The sequence below is a fragment of the Cupressus sempervirens genome, chromosome 2 (genome assembly GCF_028749045.1).
Source record: "Cupressus sempervirens isolate cs-2001-9-10 chromosome 2, ASM2874904v1, whole genome shotgun sequence".
NCBI lineage: Eukaryota > Viridiplantae > Streptophyta > Pinopsida > Cupressales > Cupressaceae > Cupressus > Cupressus sempervirens.
Genome location: NC_143119.1, coordinates 747,793,732 through 747,800,241, shown reverse-complemented (window position 1 = coordinate 747,800,241; position 6,510 = coordinate 747,793,732). Strand labels below are relative to the sequence as shown.

At 36.7% G+C, this 6,510-nt stretch overlaps 1 pseudogene; it reads left to right on the top strand.

The window, feature by feature from the left end:
* The first annotated feature begins 370 nt into the window (after window positions 1–370).
* LOC149575577 (uncharacterized) lies at window positions 371–5,079 on the top strand (annotated as a pseudogene).
* Window positions 5,080–6,510: the final 1,431 nt, after the last annotated feature.

The window sequence follows — 6,510 nt, the reverse complement described above, 5'->3', positions numbered from 1 at the left end:
AGAGGCTAAAAGCATTAAGACAACTAAGTATATCAATGGCTTGAGGTGGAACATCCAAGAGGACCTTCAGTTGTGGAGTCCTAATATAGTACAAAAGTGTTATCAATTAGCACTTAAGTTTGAGAAAATTTTGAAAAAGAAGAAAGACTTCAGCAATAGAAGTAGGGGTAAAGGTAGAGAGCAAAGAAATCAGAGAGGTAACTTTGGTGGTGGAAGAGGCCAAGCAACTATAGCCCAAGGAGATAGTATACCAAGTGAACCGAGTGGATCAAGTAATCCAAGAGGAGGATTTAACAAAAGAGGTAGAGGCATTAATAGTTTTAGGGGCAGAAATAGTAGTCAAGGTAGAGGACCTTCATACTTTTCCACCATGAAGTGTTACAACTATAACCAACTAGGGCATCCCTATTATAGGTGTCCAGAGAAGACTTCTACCTTAAGGGAAAGGAAGGTGGCTTATGCTCAAGAGGATGGTGGAAACAAGAAGATAGTTGATCTTCCACTTGATTCAGAAGAAGGGGAGAATCTAATGTTCAGAAGAACACTCATTAGGGAACCCATGAAGGAGGATCCAAGCCAAAGGAGAGCCCTATTTAGGGTCAAATTCAAGGTGAAGAATAAGGTATGTAAAGTTATCATTGACTTTGTGTCTACTAATAACATAATTTTAGAGGAAGTAATAGTAAACTTAAAACTTAAAAGACTCCTTCATAACAACCCGTACAGATTCGCATGGCTAAATAAGGATTAGCATGTAGAGGTGAAGGAACAAGCATGCATTGACTTCAACATTATTAGGTATAAGGATAGAGTTTTATGTTATATAATACTCATGGACGCATGTTCTCTCCTTTTAGGAAGGACATGGTGATATGACAAAGAAGCCCAATATGATGGTAGGAAAAATGTTTATAAGTTTAGAAAAGGAGCAGAGTCCTATACTATTCAATCTTCATTAGATTGAGAAAGAAATTGATTGGAGGAACCTAATGTCCTAATGGTAGGTTAGAAATAGTTCCTAAACATCATGAAGGAAGGAGAAGGCAAGGGGTATGCTATTATTGTCAAGCCGCAAAATGCACAAAACACAATCAAATCATAGTTTCCTAAGGAAGTGCAGGATCTGCTAAATCAATTGCATGGCATTATAAGTGATGGGAAGCACACATTTCCACCTAAGAAAACCATTAGCCATCAGATAGAATTCATTCGTGGAGCAGCTTTTTCTGATAAGGAAGCATATAAAATGACACCCAACCAACCTGAGGAGATAGACAAATAAGTGCAAGAATTGCTAGATCATGGTTTGATAAGGAAGAGTGTGAGTCCATGTGTAGTACCTAATGTCTTAGTGCCAAATAAGGGAGGTACTTGGAGAATGTGTATAGATCTAAGGGCCATCAATAAGATAACAATTAGGTACGAATTCCCAATCCCAAGAATTGAAGAATTACTTGATTGTTTGGGCAATGTAAATTACTTCACCAAAATTGACTTAAAGAGTGGATATCATCAAATAAGGATTAAGGAGGGAGATGAATGGAAGAAACTTTTAAGAATATTTAAGGGTTGTATGAGTGGCTAGTGATTCCCTTTGGTTTGTCAAATGCCCCCTCTACATTCATGATGCTCATGAATGAAGTTTTTGCTGATTACTTAGGTAAGTTTGTTGTAATCTACCTTGATGATATATTTATTTTTAGTAGTACAAAGGAAGAAAATTTAAGGCATTTGTGTCTAGTTTTGAAAAGGTGCTCACCATCAACTTGGAAAAGTGTTATTTTATGAAGGAAGAGTTAGTCTACTTAGGTTTTTTTCATCTTAGAGGGTCAGCTCAAGATGGATCCTAGCAAGGTGGAGGTTTACTTAGTTGTCCAACACCCACGACTACCTTAGAGATAAGGAGCTTCCATGGTTTGGCATAATTTTATAGAAATTTTCAATTTAGCCATATTTGTGCACCTTTGTTTGGTGGAATTAGAGCCAATTTCAAGTGGATTGATGAAGCCACTAGGAACTTTGAATTGTTGAAATAAGAAATTGCCACTTCACCCATCTTGGTCCTACCTAGATTTGAAAATTTCTTCACTATTGAATGTGATGCCAATAACCTTTCCATTGGAGTTGTCCTTAGTCAAGAGGGTAAGCCAATTTCATTTCATAGTGAAAAGTTCAATAAAGCCAAAATAAAGTATTTTTCCAATGATCTTGAGTTGTATGCCTTGGTACAAGCATTTAGGAAATGGAGGCATTATCTATTGCCTAAAGAATTTTTTGTATGTTCTAATAATCATGCCTTGAGCTTTCTAAATTCCCAATATAAGTTAAGTCACAAGCACATGAAGTGGGTGGAGTATATCAAGGCCTATACCTTCATCATCAAGCATAAAAAAGGCATTGCAAACAAAGTTGTAGATGCATTTAGCCATAGGTTGTTGATTGTACAAGAAGTGTAGATTAGGAGTGTGGTTCTCAAGGAGTTGTATCTTGATGATCCATATTTTTCCAAGCCCTATCAAGTATGTAATGACTATGCTAACCATTTTCATGATGATTTTTCTAATTTCATCCTATAGGAAGGCCTCTTGTTCAAAGGCACTCAGCTATCTATCCCAAGGGGGTCCATCAAAGAAATCTTGATCCAGAAGAAGTATAATGGTGCTTTGAGTGGGAATTTTGGTGTGCATAATACTATGGATTTAGTCCAAAGGTTCTACTATTGGCCTACTTTAAACAGGGATTCGAAGAGGTATGTCAAATGTTGCATGGTTTTTCAGAAGGCCAAGGGAGTTGCCATTGATGCAAGGCTCTACTAACCATTTTCCATTCCTAAAAGACCTTGGGAATGTTTGAGCATATACTTTGTGGTGGGGTTACCCAAAAAAAAGAAAGGTTATGACAATGTTTATGTCATTGTGGATAAATTTAGAAAAATGGCTTACTTTGTGCCATGTAAAACTACTCAAGGTGCATGTGCCATTGCTAATTTGTTTTTTAGGGAAGTAGTAAGGATACATGGATTGCCTCTTAGAATTGTGTTTGATAGGGACACTAAATTTTTTAGTGAGTTGTTCAGAGAAAGTTTTTGAGTGGTCTTCTTCAGCTAGAGATCTAATTTCTTGCCATGCCCGTGAGGGGCATGCATCCCTAGACAAAGCCACTATTGGTGCTCAAAATTGCATTCCCATTTTGAGTGTCCATTCCAAGTTTCGAGCCCTATAAATGCATTTTCTTGCTTGAGTACCCAGTTGTTCTCTTAAATGCCTAAATGGTATTTTATGTTTCTAACACCCTTCATTCAGCCTATTCATGTGTTTTGCAATGATCAACTAATTTTTCGAACCATTCTACAAAGTTCCATTTTGAGTAGTCTTCAATTCTACATTTTTTGCCTTATTGTCAAACAATGACAGAGGGCCCAGTTTGCCTTTGAATATCTTTTACCTGGTTAATATTCATAATTCAACACTTTAAGGATGTTTATTATGCATACCAAAGAACTTATCTTCCAAGTTTCAAGAAATTTTGAATCTGTTTGACTAGGTTTCGAACCCCTCAAAGTAGGTAATTTACTATTTTCATACATCTGCATATTGTATATAATTTCGGGTAGCCCTATTTGACAAGCAATAACTTTTGACCTATTAACCCAAATAATAAATTTCCTTTTTCATCTTATTTTAGGGGTCAAAGAATTGCTACATTTTTTATCTGAACTTATGACAAATCCATTTGATTAGTTTTCAAACGTGATTCCATTTGCAATTTATAGAGTTTCACTGGTAATCAGAAATGCAGATTGATCGGGAGCCCTTTTTGGGATGTCATATCTTTGAGTTCATGATTGGTGGGACCAAATTGTTTATTCCCCTACATTCTACTTCAAAAATACTACAAGTGTGCCAGTTTTCAAGTCTTGACAAATCTGTCTGCACATTTTCCCAAGGTCATTCCATTTCCAAAAAACATTTTTTTTATTGATGTTCACTGTCCTAAAAATCCAAGTAGCCAACTTTAGACCTTCGCCAAATGCATCCAGTGAATCATCATGAGCCCAAATCTTAGAATTATATTCTCCTCATGACAATGAACTATTGCCCCAGTTTTCCAGAACCTCAAGTGTCTGTTTGCCTAGATTTCAAAGCCAAAACCAAACACAATTTCTAGCTTTCTAACATGTTTATTTGCAGGTGATTATAAGTAAGCAACTTTAGGGGTCGATATCTTTGGACCTTGATGTCTTCATCTGATGAGATTTGGTAGGCCTATTGAATGTGTTAGAGAGCTAGGATATCCAAAGTTTTGGAGCCTGACCAGGTATTTATGTTAGTTTTTAAAGCCAGATAACAAGCCCTATTATCAGAAAATCAGAGTTTGCATGTAATACGATAAATAAGTTTTAATGATCAATCAGCAGTCAAATTTGGATTCCAGTCAGTTCAAGATGATCGGTGAACTAGTTTGCAATATTAGTTGTTTGAAAATGAAAAAAAATTAGCCGGACCCACTTTGGGGTCCAACTAATTCCATCAGACTAATTGAGGTTCTATGCAAATTGAAGTCTTTAAAAGGGGATGTGAAACATGAGATTTTTTAGGATCTTTCTCCAATGCTTTGGCATTCTTTTGGCAATCTACAGCTTTATTGCAAGAAATTGTATCTATTTACCCAATGCTATCACCACCTACTCTAACAACAGGTGCATCGAATCATGTTTGCAATGCATTAGCTCTTCTTCAATGTGTAGCCTCTTATCCTAACACTAGAGGTCTTTTCCTCAATATCCATATACCTCTATATCTATATCCATTTCTAAACATTGTTAGAAAGTCATGACCTTTTGAGTACTTACATCTCACCAGTCTTGGTGTGATTGGTGCACTTGTGAAGGTGGATGACATCAATGTTGCCAATTTTCTACTTTCTATAGAGATAATTCCACTATGTTGATAGACAATGAAGATGGGAAGTGAACTCTCAAAAATAGTGACAACATTTATTGTTCAGAAGATACTCTTGGATGATGTTGGGCTAGCTTATATTTGTGCAACTGTAGAGCAAGTGATCCACATTTTCTAAGGGAGAGCATGTGTTACATGGGGAAGAATCTCCATCGTTAATGTAGAAGACATTGAAAGGGAGGTCCATGGCTTTCAAAGGGAAGGCTATTTTTGTATCTCTTTGCATTATATCTAACAGGGCACCCATGAGCTAGAAGTTTCATGCAAATGAGGAGAAGAATCACAGTAATCCAAGGCATTTTGAACTAGAGAAACCCACATGTAAAAGGAGGTTGGCTGGGAGCTTCAAAGCCTCATGTTTTGAAGTGGAAGAGGCTAGAAGTAACACCCTTGTGGCTAGGAGAAAGCCACTGCATACAAGATGCAAATTTTCAAGGCATTCATTAAATGAGGAGACCACCATAGCATGAACTAAGGTTGCCCACTCACGTGGATGAAGGCATAGTGGTAGAGGACATCCACACAAAGGAAAAAAGGAGAATGTGGCAAGGGAAACCCATGCATATGGAAGGAGGGGTCTTTGCTTTCAGTTTCACACCATGGGGCAACCTATGCCATCTAAGCACATAGCCCACACAAGAAGGGGTTATCCTATGACAAGGAGCCACCTAAGCACATAGTCCACGGATGAACAGGGGAGACTCTACAACAAAGAAGGTGAAATATATATTATCCCATATGCCTTATTGGAAAGGAATTAGGAGCCATTTTATACACTAACACATAGTGGTTATAATGTCTCAAGATGCACATCTTATGACGCCAAGCTTGTTACTTGGAGGAGCCCATCCACCGTGGCATGGAGAAGGGCACAATCAAATAAGTTTTGACCTACCACATGGCCATCTATCGTATGGTTGGGAGAGCCAACATAAAGTGCTTCAACCTTATGATTCTGTCATGAGATCGTAACCAAAGATATATGGTGTTGTGATCTTACGACCTAGTTGGGAGATTGTAAAAACAAAATTTTAAAGGTGAGATGTTACAACATTGTCGTAGGATTAGGAGGTATTTTCCAATGTGATGCAATGCTACAATGGGAGATATTATGAGGGCAGTTTAAAGGTTTAATATATTAATAATATATTAATGTAGTCTATATAATTCGATAGGATGGGGGAGGGAAAATTTTGAAGATAAGATGCTATGAGGATGAGATAAATAATTAATTAAATGCTTGTCGTGTGATCAAGAATTCTTAGGATATGAGCTATGATGTTACAATTTCATCATAACATCATAGACTCACAATATTCAAAGTTTGAAATATTTTCAAAAAAAAAGATGGATGCGGGGTCGTTGAATGATATGATGAGTGAAAATTTGACACTCAGCATCCATTGATTTGAACAAAGGGAAAATGAAATAAAATAAAATTTAGAGTTTTTTCAAATGCATAGATACAAATTTTGAAGATTTGATAATTTTAATGCTTTCATATAGTTTATACTATATGAACCTTTAAATGTTTCAATCTTATGACTAT